General features: G+C 45.1%; 1 protein-coding gene across 4 annotated transcripts in view; it reads left to right on the forward strand.

The window, feature by feature from the left end:
• Nucleotides 1-11,755: 11,755 nt before the first annotated feature.
• The window catches only part of FAM20B (FAM20B glycosaminoglycan xylosylkinase), a 44,898-nt gene continuing 41,440 nt past the window's right edge, over nucleotides 11,756-15,213 (forward strand). For 3 of the 4 annotated variants that reach the window (XM_054037318.1, XM_054037320.1, XM_054037321.1), the window contains exon 1: nucleotides 11,756-11,845. The gene's annotated coding sequence lies outside the window, so the exon portion shown is untranslated. The other variant, XM_054037319.1, reaches the window with a different exon arrangement.

The raw sequence follows: 15,213 nt of genomic DNA on the forward strand, positions 1-15,213 counted from the left end.
AGCATTAGATGCCAGCTCAGCTATTTGTCTGGAATTCTACGATGTAGCCTGGTACGAGGAGCAGGCATGGCCACCTGGAAATATGCACTGAGACCACTGCATGCATCACCGAGCAAACAGAACGAGGACTTTCAAAATTCCAAAGGAATTTACAGGGTGGGGATGACAGTTGGTCACCTGAGGGCAGGGCAGTAGAGTTCAAACCGATGACCAGAGAGGCGAGAACAGGCATTGTGGGACACCTCCTGGAGGCCAATTGCAGTGCTGTAATCGACCACAGTGTCTACACTGGCACTGCAGCCCCGGCACAGAAAGCTCTATGCCTCTCGTTGGGGTGGGTTTTTTTTTTTTTTTAAAGCGCTGCAACTGCGCAGTTTCTGTGCGCTAAGTGGCATGGCAGTGTGTACACCTCAGGAGTTACAGTGCAGAAAGCTGCTTTACTGCGCAGAAACTTGCCAATGTAGACAGGGCCTTCGTCTTCTCACTTGTTCACACGCAGGCATGAGCCCAGCCCCACCCCCTTAACGTCTCTCCACGGACACGCGCACACATCCAGCTTCCCTCCTCTGCCCTACAGTGATCTGCTCTCTGCTGCTGGCTGCTCCCAGCAGATTTGCCCGGGCTACCGGGGAAGGGGCATATGTTTCCCACAGATTTCTTTGCTCCCCCATTTTTCTGCAGAGGAGCCAGGAAATCTATGCCACAGGGGCGCAGAATTTCCCAGGAGTATAATATGCATCAGCAGGGTACACATAGATGGTTACACCTCAGCAGACTAGTGCAGAGTAGATTGACGCCCCGTTTACAGCAAACTAATTGTGTACACAGTCTTCAATAGGTGTCCCTCTTCCCCCTGAGTCAGCACTGAACCAGTTTCTCAGCACTGCATTGTTTGAGGTGCGGTGCCTTCCATCTTTGGGGATAGCCAATGTTTTGACTACTCATGGTAATTTAAAGACATATCACTTTTCATAACAGTGGATGTGTAAACTCCATTATTGTGGCCAAATTCCAGTATGGTTTCTAATATTCTGCCTACTTTAAATTCCCCTTGCACTTTCAGTTGGTTGAAATTCAATTCTTAATTTCCTATCCAAAACTGTTGTGGCAAGTGGAAGGGGCTTGGGAGACTACTACTATTTTTAATCCAGTTTGACCCCGTCAGCAACATTTCCATTATTACTACTGAGCGTGATACAAGTCTCCATATGTCCTGTATATACTGTACATTGTGCTTGGTGCTGTTCTATGTGCAGCAGAAGACAGTCTCTCTGCTCCATAAAAAGAAGAACAGGAGTACTTGTGGCACCTTAGAGACTAACAAATTTATTAGAGCATAAGCTTTCCAGTCTGTATAAGACAGACATCTTCCTTCAGTCTGTTTTCCCAGCCTACATGAGACATTAAACTCCTTTTGAATAATTATACATGAGGCTTTTATCACCAGATTTTATCTTAAGAAAATCAACATTTATCAGTTTTAACAATTGATGTTTCCTAGACCAGATTTGAAATCAGTGCAACAGTGGAAAACATTTGAAAGTGCTTTTTAAACACATTTATAGGGTTATTTCTCACTTCCCTGCTGCAAAACAAGAATACATTTAAAATATGTTAATCACATTAGCTCCATTAGTTTGTTTTTGCTCTGGCTGAACTGGCCAACTTGAAGAGGCCATCTTTGACATCCTTTTTAGACAGAGTCTGTGTTTGTTCAGATCTGATGTGTATTTAATGTCTCTTATTTTCCCCCTCTCATCCTGGCGTAGCCTGTGGTGCTGAATGATGCAAGATCTGGATGTGTTTCATGGGAAACCAACCTAAACTAACATCTGGATTTCATGAAACCGTCATGGACTTCAGAGCAAAGAAATGAAAAGCAGTGAATACCTTTTGCCTTGATCAGGAAGGTATGTAGCAAAGGTAGCGGAAGAACTCATTCCCTCTTGCCACAAGGAAGTTTAGTCTAGTCTGATCTGATCAGATGGCTGCTGCTCCACTGGGTGATCAGGCTGGAATTTGACAGCTCCCACAAGGGAAAACACAGAAAGGGAGGGGGCTGTCAGGGTTCACTTTGGTGTCATGGATTAGGTTGAAGAGATTTTTCCTATCATGGTGCCAGCGAGGTAAGGCCATGTGTGTGTTAAGGGGAGGAGAAGCTAGTCAGGGATACATCTATACAAACATGTGATGGGGGAAACAGAAAATACAAGGTAGATTTATGTAATGTGAGCCCGAATTGCTGTGCTATTTACTTAAAAGCACACTGCAGAGAGTGGAGAAGCCGGCTGTTTGCACTGTTTCTTATTTATATAACGCAAACAAAAAATGTTGATTTATAGTTAAGGGTAATTCAAGAAAAGATGAACCATTAAACACATCTGTAAAAGAGGAGGCAAAAGCCTCAAATGCTGAACTATGGAAACTACAATCTAAAGTTGTATAAATAATTCTGACACCAGCTTTAACGCCCTGGTCTTGCTCCCACCATAAAACAGAAACAAATTCAGTGACCCATAAGCAAGCGACCACAACTCTGGCTCCGGATTTGTTTTTTCTATTTTAGAGCCCAATCCAGGCATCCACTGAAACTAATGGTAGTCTTGTCTTTGACTTCACTGGGAGTTGGACTGGGCCCTTGTCTACCTTTTTAATGTTGTCCGTTTGAGTAATGTGTATATAGTTTCTTGTGAAGTGTAAAGTTTGATGCTTCATTCTCACATGAATAGCTCCTGCTTTAATGTAGTGGGTGGATTTTTATGAACTGGTATGGGTTATTATAGTCTATGTTCTCACAGCAGCTTTTGTCTCTAGCAATATTTATCACAGCAGTAATACGTGAGGTCGTTTTTCTCAGTAAGAAAAGATTGCTACATGTTTATATACTACACTGATGAATGCTATAGAGAAACTTGAAGATTATATTTAGGCAATCTTGGATTGTTAAATTATCCTTGATTTTCCTGAATTGCGTATGGTATTGTATGAAAGGTCAACGTTTTTATAACTTCACTATGTATAAGAGCAAGTTAATAAAGTTGTTACGTACTGCTTTGAGAGAAAGCCATGTGGCAAGTAGTAGTTGGTTCGCTGACACTGTAATAATAGTGAGCGATTTGTTACAGGGCAGAATTAGAAAGGCTGGGTGTTCATCTTTGATAATAGTTTGCTTTTCATAGCCTCTGCATGCTGTTTGTTGAGCTTGGTGTCAATTGTTCCTGTAAGCACTGGTGTCTTTTTGCAGGATTGGAGCCTAAAGAGTGTGAAGCATTTTAAGATCTATTGATGAAAAGCGGTATATTAAAAACTAGGTATTATTATTATATTAGTTAGAAGGTGGCCTTTGTGTTTTCCTACTTGTGGGTTCAATATACGTCTCCGTGAGTTTCTGGAATCTTTTAGAAAGCAGTGTCCATTAGGAACAATCCTCTCTCCTTATCCCTTCTTCTGGGGCAGGGTTCGGTGGGTATAAAAGGAGGAGTGGTCTCATGTTTGCCCTTCAGTTCCTTATGAAAAGCTCCAGTTGCAACAAGCTCAGAGCTCATTCAGTCACTCTGATGCTTCCCTCATTCTGTCTTGGGTTTTTTTCCTGACACTTTGGTGGCTGTTTTTGTTAGCTGGTGGTTGAAGTCCTGTGGTGAGTCAGTTAATTAAAAAACTTTTCTTTTTAAAACAAAGAAATGAGAGAAGAAAGGAAAGGATGCGTGTGTGTCTGGCTTTTGTATAGACAGACCTGCAGAGAGCGAGTAGGCAACCTCAAACCCTTGTTAACAGGGGAGGCTTTCCTCCCTACTGTGCAAGTCCTGCATCCACTCTGGGGATCTGCTCACCAAGATCCGCTGGTGCTATGCCTGGCTTAACTGTTGTCCAAGTCCAAGGTTTCATCCTATTGACTGACTGAGTGCGCTGTCAAGGGTCTGGCCTTGTTGACTAGAGACTGAAGAACCATTTGCCACTTCGTAGTCATCACGAGAGCTTTGTTGTGGGGCAAAGTTAAAGTTGTTTGCTTTATTTTATTCCATGCAGGTTCTTATACCACTCTCATTACCATCAAGTCTGAATGCCTTCCAGTTGTGCATAAAATGATGTAACTGACATCTGTCACGTGTGGTTCATTCTCTCATTCATCCTCTCCCCAAGCGGGAAAGTGTGCTCAGCGAAATGTTTTGTTTCCTTTTAGTTGCTGATCATTGAGAATGTTCCAGTTTAATAGTCTGTGTGTGTTAACTGGGTGTAAAGCTTGGTGTCCGCATTGTCAACATGGTTTTTATAACCTTAGTTTGTAATTTCCATCTTTTCAATGTTTGTGGGGGTTTTCATGGAACTGCGCTTAGCAATCTTAACTGTAATGGAGTGGAGTTTTTTACTTTGGAATTTCTCTTGTTTCTTGTAAACATCTGATTTATTATATTACCATGTTTATCCCACTGCTTCAAGTGAGAGGATCTGTGCAACATCTGGCAACAGCCTAAGTGTTGATTGAAAGTTTTCTCACCTAGGCATGCAGAGATTTTACTGGCACTGATATAATTATTTTACTGGTTCTCTGCCTGTGCTCTTGAGTCAGCCCCAATTCCCCACCTCCTGAGAATGGTTCCCTAGATAGTCCTTATTCCCTGGCCCAATACCAGTCCAGACTCCCCAGCCAACTCCACTTTCACTAGCCCTTTTCCTTGGTTCCCTCTGTGCCCTATCCCAAGTCTACCCTCTTTCCACTGTAAGGTCTGCAGGAATGGAGCTGCACTCACTGGGACCTTAATAGGTCTGCAAGCTGCCAAAGGTGACTGAACATCAGAACTTAAAGCCTCCACCTCTCCCTGGTCTCCTTTCCATCCTCCATTCCTAGCTCAGTGATCCTCCATGACCCAGCTCAGCCATCTCCACTCCTGACAGTTCTGGAAAGCAGCTGATTGCCTAGCACTTAAAATGTTAAGTTCTAATTGCTTGGTAATGAAAACTTTAATTGTGGGATATGTAAATTGTTAATCACCATGCAGCTGACAGCGATCCAGTCCATAACAATGAAGTTGTAATAATTTTTCCCGTCAGTAACAATTGATAGGAATAATAGCCTCTGCTTGTGTGTGTGGAAATGTTTGTGACATACTTGCTGGGATGAAACATATGGATCAATAAATCATGAATCACAAGGAATACTTTTCAAATACAGGAAGGTTTATTAGCCAACACCTTAAGCCTTTATTCCTAAACTTTAAAAAAGTCTTCTAGAAAAATTCTATTCCTCATCTATTTCAAACATGCCAATCTGAAAAAAATTGGTTGCTGCAGACATAAATTACAGGCAGGATGCAAATGGGGCTTGTAAAGAAAAATCTCTATGGAGTGTCAGTCAATGCCTTTATAATAATACTGTAAAGTTTCATGACGCCATACAATGTGTCAAACAAATAACAGATGGGCAGGCCATCATGTGTGTAGAGCATGCCATGTCCGTGTAGAGGATACGAAATTCTACAAGTTCCCCGGATGGCTCTTGTAGTGGGGGATGTCTTCCTTGAGAAATGGCCAAGGAGTTCAACCACCAAAACATGTGGCTCCTTAGGCATCATTGGAGCCGAGGGTGATCTGTGTGGAAGCCCCATACCTCTGGACTCTTTTCCAGCTCCCTGATAACATGGCTTCTGTAGGAGCTGTGTTTTGCCAAAGAATCCCCTTGCCTAGTGGCCAACCCCAGAATGCTCCTTCGGGGTGTTTCAGAGCACAGAGGAGGAAACTGTCTAACCAGGGCCAGCTCCAGGGTTTTGGCCGCCCCAAGCATCCAAACAAAAACAAAACAAAAAAAGCCGCGATCACGATCTGCGGCGGCAATTCAGCGGGAGGTCCTTCGCTCCGAGCAGGAGTGAGGGACCCACCGCCGAATTGCCGCCAAACAGATGGACGTGCCGCCCCTCTCCGGAGTGGCCGCCCCAAGCACTTGCTTGGTAAGCTGGTGCCTGGAGCCGGCCCTGTGTCTAACCTAGGTGGAGAAAAACTAATGTGATTGAGTAGCATTCCACCCCCTCCCTGTCCCAAGCATACATCTCATTCCTCAGAGGGGAACCCCCCACCATGGAAGAAGTTGTGCAAGGTCAGCAGAAGGGCAGAATCTATCTATGTAGGTTCTTAATGTCTACAAATTTTATTAAGATGTTAAAAAAAAAAAAAAAAAGTGAACAGAGTTTGAGCATAGAAGTTTCTGGTTATCAGGGACTAATGTACAGATATCATTGCACTCATTACCATAATATGTAGGTACCTTGGACTTCGCATTCCCGCCTCCTGTGCCCCATCTCCAGATCTGCCCAGTTCTCATCAAGGAGACAGGGCGATTTGGAGGAAAATCCTGGCCCCAATCACCTACAATCTAAAGGCACCAGTGAGTACAATACAAAGCAATACACAACAGAACAAGCAGGGCCGCCCAGAGGTCTTCAGGGCACTTTGGTGGCAGGTCCCGGGGCGGAAGGGCCCCCGCCGCGGGTCTTCAGGGCACTTCGGCGGAAGGACCAGTGGCGTAGCTAGCTTCTAAGAGGAGGGGGAGCAAACATCAAAAAGGCACCCCCCCTTTGGCTCCTCCTCTGGACACGCCCCCCCCGGCTCCTCCTCCGGCCACTCCGGGCCCCCCCCCGGCTCCTCCTCCGGCTGCACCGCCCCTCCCCCCGGCTCCTCCAGCCCTGCCGTGCCACCACCCCCTGCTCCTACGGCCACGCCCGCCGCCTTTCTATGGCTGCCAGCTGCAGCTGCCAGCCGCCAGCCTGCACCCCTCCCTCGCTCCTCTGGCTGCTTTTGGAAAGGCGGGGGAAGCAGCTGCTTCCCCTGCACCCCGCTAGCTATGCTACTGGGAAGGACCCACTGCTGCCTAAGACCCGGAGCAGAAGAAGCTCTGGGGGCCCGGGGCCCGTGAGAGTTTTCCGGGGCCCCCGGACCGAGTGAAGGGCCCCGCTCCAGGGCCCCTGAAAAACTCTCGTGGGGGGCCCCTGTGGGCCCTGGGACCTGGAGCAAATTGCCCCACTTGCCCCCACCCTCTGGGTGGCCCTGAGAACAAGTGTGTGATGTGGGCATGGTCTTGTAGCACAAAAACTTCTCTGTAAAAATACATCCTCAGGATTTTTTTTTTTTTTTTTGAAGGAAGAATATCAAGCAAGTTGTTGAGGAGGCAAAGAGAGCAGTTCTTAGAGACAAACTAGGGCAGAGCAAATGAAGCAGAGAGATGTAAAAGGAGATGGGGACAAAGTTGGGTAGAGTCTTCAAGGTGAGGGAATGAGTAGCTTGAACTTACGCAGAGTAAAGCGATTCTCTCTGTTGACTGCAATAGCTATGAGAAGACCACCATACTGCTCCACCATTCCTTGCCATAATATCTTCTGGGAAAGACTGGGGCAGTATCGCATAGAGATATTTCTACACCATTCACGAGTGACTCCTGCTGGGAGAGCCTGGCACTGCAACAGTGTAAAGGCAGTGTTGCCTAGTGGACAAAGCACTGGACTGGGACTCAGGAAACCTAGGTTCTATTCTCAGCTCTGCCATTGGCCTGCTGGGTGATCTTGGGCAAGTCACTTTCCCATCTGTAAAATGGGGTTAATGATACTGACCTCCTTAATAAAGTGCTTTGAGAACTTCTGATGGAAAAACGCTATATAAGAACTAGGTATTATTATTCACAGACAGTGCTCCAGAGACTCCTGCTGGATTAAGTTGGAATTTGAACATATTTTTATTGACTGGTGAACACCTATTACAAGCATGAAAAATAGTAAAAGTCTATATCATTACTTGCAGGAGTATTATATATGTATGTTAATCTTGTATGCTCCTGAGCATTCAGAGCTGCAATTCCTGGCTGATCATTAACTATGGAAAACATATTTGCTGAGGGATAGATTTATATCTTCTAGGGCAGTGCATTTGTTTTTCACAGGAAACCAAATACCTCTGAATATCTTAGCATTTGTTTTTTATAGGATTCCTTTATCTCAGGAATCCATATATGGGGTTGAAATAATAGTTCCACTAACTAGTCATTAGAATACCATAAAATCAGATCATCTATTCAAGGGCTCCCAGAGGAACTATATAAGTAAGAGCTAAGTGTTTTAAAAACCCATTAAGAAAAATATGAGATCCTGTTTCCATCCTCTTATATTTTCATAGATCTTGTAGTCTTATTCTAGAAGTTGCAGTTTCAACAACTGGAATAATTAAATATTGTGTTCCATATTCTTGGAGTGAGGTTAAGATGACTGAGACACTTAATAATTCTGCATGTTGTAATATTAAAAAGCTTGTTTTTCACATCCATCAATGCACTCAGCAGTGATTTGGGAACAAAAGTGTTAAAGCAGGGCTGCACGGGAAGGGTTAAATTTGGACTTACCCCACAGCTGCAGTAATGCTAGGGGGAAGCATTTCTGCCTGAATACTGGTACTAAAATGAAAAAGAAGAAACAAGCAGATCAGGAAAGGGGAGACCAGCATGAAAAGAACTGTCAGGCCATGCATACTGTAAAGGGAAGCAGAGCAGAAGAAGTGGAAAGGGCACTGTTAGTAAATGAAGCAGGTGGAGTGGGAGGCGAGGGCATGTTTCTTAAAAAATAAGATAAAATAAATCTATTTTGCAGACATTTTATTTAAAACTGTTAGGATGCTTCACAGCCTATAGCACAAGTAACATCAAGGAAATGTGACTTTACAAAACATTTTAAAAAGTATACAGTTTTTCTGAAAGGAGAGAAGCTTTTTTGGTAAAAACTACCTTGATTGTTGAGTCTAGTGTGTAACTTTTCTATAAGCACATTTTATTAGGGCTTTCGTTGGTTGTTTCAAAATGTTACTAGTAAAATAATGCCTCACACTTTGTCAAAATTTGTAGTCTATGTTTGAGTAAGGCATTAAAGATTTTGAAGGATGTACAGAGTCACTCGATGTGATCTCCTGTTCTCATGTTGTACAATATTATGAGGCACATAAATCTGAAACTAATAAAAATTATAGTTTTGCCATTCTGTAGCACCATCCATCAAAGAATCTCAAAGCAGAAAATGGAAGTGGATCAGAACCAGCGGTAAGAGTACTAATCTTCTTATACTATTAATAATAATAATGTTTATTATGGCTTCAGTCTCTGCCTCCTCCCTGCAGTTTCTTTCCTAAAGGTCGATATCATCATGGCTGGGGGAAGTGGAATGCCCACCTGGGTCCTAGTGACCCAAATGGGATGTCTTCTGCACAGTTCTGGGTCTGGAGGGCTCAAGAGGAAGGATGGGACCCGTTTAACCCGCTCTGCCCTCAGTTAGCAGAATCTCTTTGACAGCTTTCTATAGTTGATCTATAAGCCTAGTAACAGCTTTGTGTGGTGAGGATAATTCATCTCCATTTTACAGGAGAGGAAACTGAGGTACCGAAAGGGTAAATGATGCTGGAAGAGCAAAGAATAGAATCCAACTCTCCTGTTGTCTGTTTAACTGCAGGACCATGTACTCCCCCTTAGAACATAAACATCCTCACCCCACAACTCTGCACCTTCACCCACACAATAACATTATTAAGGCTGAAGAGTCAAGCACTCAGATGTTAGGAAATGCCAAAATGAAAGTTGCCTGTGCAACTTTAATTCATTAACCTTGTGCATTTGCATTATGATGCAGTTTTTATGACGTGATCACATACTATTTTTTCTATATGACCCTGGCCTCATTCAGGACACAGCATGGATGGTGCTCACTAAAAGAGCAGCTGTTCAATATTTTGTTTTCTCCTCATTGTTCAATGGGTGGCTCCAGGCCTTATTTACTGCACACTATTCAAACCCTGCTCTGAAGACAGAATTATTAATTTCTATGGGCTTTTCTATGGCGCTCATTATTTCTGGCATTTCTTAACTTGAGTGGTTGACTTTGCATCCTTAATGATCTTTTAACATAGATTTTTGTATGTGTAATTTCTTAGGTTTTTAAAAAAGCAAACTGAAAAAAACAAATTCCATCATGTGGTATCATGTTGACACCTACATGGATCATCAGCAGGATTGGAACCTTTAGATCACCAAACAGACACCTCTGACATGAGGTAAGAAAGTAACTGATAACAGTAGTAGGTTGTCATCCTCATCCTCTCTGGGGGGATGAGACACACAGCCAGATGGTTTCACAGCTATTTGCTGACAGCAGAGGAATGATAAGGCTCAGGAACCTTGGGTTCCATTCCAGGCTTTGGAGGGGAGTGTGTTCTAGTAGGCACAAACTCTTCTGCCCATTTCCCCCCTGCCTGTCCCTTCCAACTTTTCCCTGTCCTAGTACAATCTCTTCCCCACCCCTAGCTCCTCAACCCAATCCCATTCTCCCCACATAGCCAGTGTGTCTCCTATCCTCTGCCTTCTCATCCCAATCAGTCTCCTGGCCCAGCAAATCCTAGTCTCATGCCTTCCAACTCTCTGTCCCAATCTTCCCCCTTCCCCACTTCCTTGTCTCCAGTCTCCTTGCTCAGCCATTCCAAGTTCTCAGAAATAGCTGAGTTGTTTTGGCTCAAATTTTCCAAAGATGAGCCTAAAGCAGACAACTGGCATGGAAGATTTCAGCCTGAACAGGTAAATGTTGGCAAAGTTATAAGCAACTGAAAATGGTATTATTATAACGGGAAGCTTCGGACAGCCTTAAAAAGGGTGGTACTACCACCTCTGTCCATTATAGTCTTCTTTTTAAAAAGTAAATTAAACATGTTTTCTAGCAGATTGATCTGGGATAAAAGGATTTATCTATGCAACAAGCTCCTGTAGGGTCAGCCGGGCCCAGCATCTGGTTTCCTTCTAGTGTGTGCCATTCCACCCTCTAATGGGAGAAAGCACCCTTTCCCAGGTAAAGGAGGGAAAGCCCCAGAACCTATATCTATACTTCTCAACCAGCCATGCTCTAGTGGAGGTATGACTGAGACCTGGAGCAAATTATTATGCACGAAACTTAAAATGTTGTAGGCTATAGTGCCTGAGTGTCAGTGACTCCTTCCATTACCATGGGTTAATGATCCTTTATTTCTAAAGTAAAATAATTCACCTGCAGACATATTGGGACGGGATTCAGGTTGTGTGGATCAGGGGCTGAGATGAGGGATTGGTAGAAGGTGTGGCTTCTGGTTCCCTGCTAGGAAGAAAGTGGGAGACATCAGTGTACTTATGGTCTGGGCCCTGCTGACCTTTGGGTGGGTTTATATGGAGACACTCACGCACATGAATGTGAAATAACTGAATTTAAAGTTGCTTAGTTAAACCCCTGTGTGGGGACACTTATGCAGATTTAAAGTGACCTTAATTTGGTGTAGCTAATCCTCTTTAAAATCACATCTTTTCTTAATGTGGATTATTTTTCCTGAGTGACCACTATCCACAAACCCTAATCTGTAGGGGAGGGGCCAAGATACTTCTTACTACCCCTCCCCTGCAGCAGGTATTGCCCCCCAACCTTGGGCAGCATAGCACCCCTCACTGGCTGCTGCTTGCTCCCAGGCCTCAAGCAGGGAAGGGTTAATTGGGTGGGGCTTAGACAGAGGCTCTGGCTGGGGCGGAGGGAGTTAAATTAGGCACGCTCCTATTGGCTGTCAGGGAATAGTTGTGGGAGTGGGTGGAGGTCAACGAGCCGGTCCCATTGGCTGGCGTGTTAAAAGCGCTGCCCTATTCGGGAGCGCCTCTGGTCCTTTCGGTGTGGGAGCGGGGAAAGGTGCGGCCCCATTGGTCGGTGGTGGCGGATGAGACGGCCCTATTGGTTGCGGCGCCGGGCGCCACCATGTTGGAGGGCTCGCGGGGCTGTTGGCATTGGCAGCGCCGGCCGGGGATGGCGCGCGGGCGCCGGCCGGGGTGAGTACGGGGCGCCGGGTGGCACCTTTCCGGGAGCGGCGCGCTGGGCGCTCGCTAGCGGCCCCGGGGCCGGGGCAGGTGAGCAGGGTCGGGAGCTTCAGGCCCGCCGTGCTCGACCCCTTCGGCCTGGGGGCCTCGTAGAGCTGCGGCCGCGGCCCTCCGCTGCGGTGGGCAGGGCTGCCTGCGTGGCTCGGCGGGGACGGGCCCCGCGCATACGGGGAGGGGGCGCCCCTCTCCCGCCCGACACGCCCCTTCCCCGCGGCGCGATCGCCCCCTCGGGTCCGTAGGGGAGCAGCAGCGGTGCCGGGGCGCCCGTGGGGCAGATAACAAGCCCCGAGGGGCGTCGGGGTCTTTTCTCTGGGAATCCCCGCTTCGCTGGGGCGGTGTGGGGTCCCGTCTGGAGTCACGCTGGTATGTTGGGCGATAGGGAGAGTGGCCCACTTCTGAAGGGATCAGTCACCCACCAGAGTTGGGTCTGCAAGGGTGGAAGTAACTTGCATTGGAAACCTTGATGGGGCTTTACAGTGGTAGGGACGAGTCTTTAGCACAGTTTTCCCTGGGTTGGTTGTGAGCCTTTCCCAAGCATAGCTGATCATTCAAATAAGATCTTGCTCTTGTGAGAAGTCCCCTGAGAATCCTCCTCCACTTGACTTTGAAAAGTATTTGAATAATATTTCATGCTTCTGTGATCCCTTTCATCTTCGCATTTCAAAGCACTCTACAGACAACAATTAAAGCTATACCCGCATGTCCTCGCAATTAGAAAAATATTAGCCCCCCTTTTGTAAATGGGGAAACTGAGGCACGGAATGGCTTAATGACTTGTCCAAGGTCACACTGCCAGTCAGCGGCAGCCACAAATAGAACCTAGGAGTCCTGACTCAAAGTTCTTTGCTTTAACTATTAGATAGTACACTTTAATTGTTGGGACCATCTCAGTGGCTGATGGGTAGTGGACAAAGATCCCCTCCCAACTCTCTACTCTAATCTTCAGTAAGGAGGGCTTGTTTGAGTGCTGTCTTGTACTCCAACCATTTCTGACACGACTTAATACACTACAGTGAAGGTTAGTGTTTTTATACTTAAATGGCCCCCTCAAGGATTGAACTCACAACCCTGGGTTTAGCAGGCCAAAGCTCAAACCACTGAGCTATCCCTCCCCCCCTCAGTGGTTTGAGCTTTGGCCTGTTTTTATACTGTCATTAGACCTTATAGTCTACCTAGCAGGACTGTAAAACCTGCACAGTAAGGCCCCTCCAACAACAGGAAAACTGACTTAAGTGATCACTTTACTTAAAAGTATCTCTAAGCATTCAGTGCAGTGCAGTCTGTATTTGGCTGACTTTTCCAGTCTTATGGTGATCACGCAAGATGTTTCACTGTGTATCTTACAACAAAAGCAAATAATTTTATGCTGTTTTACCTTACCTCCATTCTACTGGGCCTTTGCAAGTAGATCTAAAATAAACACCTCAAAACAAACAAACAAAAACGCTCTCCACCCTATGTAATTGGAAAATTTTGCCTTTTCAGTAAGTTGGTTCCACTTTGAACAGCCATTCTGGTTATGGGAAAGCTTGGAGGTAAAGCCTGTGATTCAGCAAATGACACTGTCACATGATGAAAAAAATGAAACAAATTTTACCATTGAGCATACAGATTAGATGTGGCTGTCATAAGAAGCATGGATTCAGGCTCAATTTTGTTTGTTTGTTTTTGTTTTAAAAGGAAGTGAGCCTGGCTCAACATTGAAGGCCAGACCGTTGGCTGGTATAAGTCAGTGAGAAAAAACGATTTATTTCCACTTGCAAACCATAGTCCCAGGAGAGCCAGATAGATTTTGTACTGTCTTGCATGTTGTCAACAAAATTGGCAGCTAAGATCTGATCCCAGAATCTATGCTTCTGGTTCTGTAGAGGTGCTAATTACCTTCAGCTTCTGTTGCGGCCAGCGGAGATAGGGTGGGCTCATCATCACCTGGCAGGATTGGACCTATTATTATTTAAGATTGCAGATAGATTTTCAGATCTCAGTTTGAGTTTTTAGTGCATCTTTTTATTTGTCAGCTGAATAAACTTGTTCTTAGCATCGACACCAAACCTGGAAGGAAATACATATCATTTTTCATCAGTTTAAGGCCTTTTCTACACTAGTCTCCTTAAATTACCCCTTTGCTTATCGCTCCACCTCTCCCAATAGGGGGAGTTTTGGTGTCGTTTAAAAAAAAAAAATGCTGGTGGTTACTGACACTTTTATCTTCATGTCAGGTTTCCATGACATAGTGTTAAAATGCTGGTGACCAACCAGTACTTTGTCTCTGCTCGAGCTCTTGCTACTGCTGCCACTGGTGAAGGTGCAATGGAAGGTGTTTCTTAAGGAAAAAATTCTAGGCTAGGCCCAGCCTCAGAGAACTGCCTGCAGGGCTGTATGGTGAAGGTTGTTACAGACTAAGGGAGCAGGGAGATGCTGTACCAGACCAGTAAACTCATAGGAAGCCTTTAGCACTATATCACGAGGGTAGTACAGAACAATCACCAGGTAATGAAAGAGAGGTGGTAAGAGTGTCTGCAAATTCTAAGATAATGTCTGGGAGAGTATGTGAATAAAAGAATTCTATGCTGAAAAGATCTATGTAGAAGGAGAGAGGGTAAGCTACCAAGGAATCTGCCAGAATGGAATGGGGGGAGGCCAGTAAAATGGTCTCTGAAGGCTGAAATAAATTGCACTGGAAACTTTGTTCAGCAAATTTCCCCATATTTACTATGATGAACCTTACAGTCCCCTTCATAGGATGTTCTTACACAAGAAACTGAGTATTTAGTAGTATCCTAGTATTTCGAATGGCTGGAAGCATAATGGGTAGGGTTTGAAAAAGAACTGAATATGTTCACGGAGGTTAGGTCCATCGATGGCTGTTAGCCAAGGTGGTCAGGGACACAACCCCATGTTCAGGACGACCCTAATCCTCGGACTACCAGAAGCTGGGAGTGGAAGATGGGTGGATCACTCCATGATTGCCCTGTTCTGTTCTCTCCCCCTGAAGCTCTGGTACTGGCCACTGTCAGAGACAGGATACTGGGCAAGCTGAACCATGGTCTGACTGAGTATGACAGCTCTTATGTTTTTATGTTCTTCGGAGAGACAAAAGTCCATTTAAGCATGCACTTGAGTACATACAGGAAGTTGTAAGATGCATTTATTCGCAGGCTTATTTCATGAGACTGAACTATGAAATTCTGGGTTCAGATCTGACTAATGAGGCCTCTCCCTGTTCTGTCATCTTTAAAAATTCTAATGACCAAGTGAAAGTCTTGTAAATTGTGTCCAGACAACATTGCGACAGGCACCTTGTTAGATAATTTTGATTC

This window comes from Malaclemys terrapin, chromosome 8 (assembly GCF_027887155.1).
Source record: "Malaclemys terrapin pileata isolate rMalTer1 chromosome 8, rMalTer1.hap1, whole genome shotgun sequence".
In the NCBI taxonomy this organism is placed as follows: domain Eukaryota; kingdom Metazoa; phylum Chordata; order Testudines; family Emydidae; genus Malaclemys; species Malaclemys terrapin.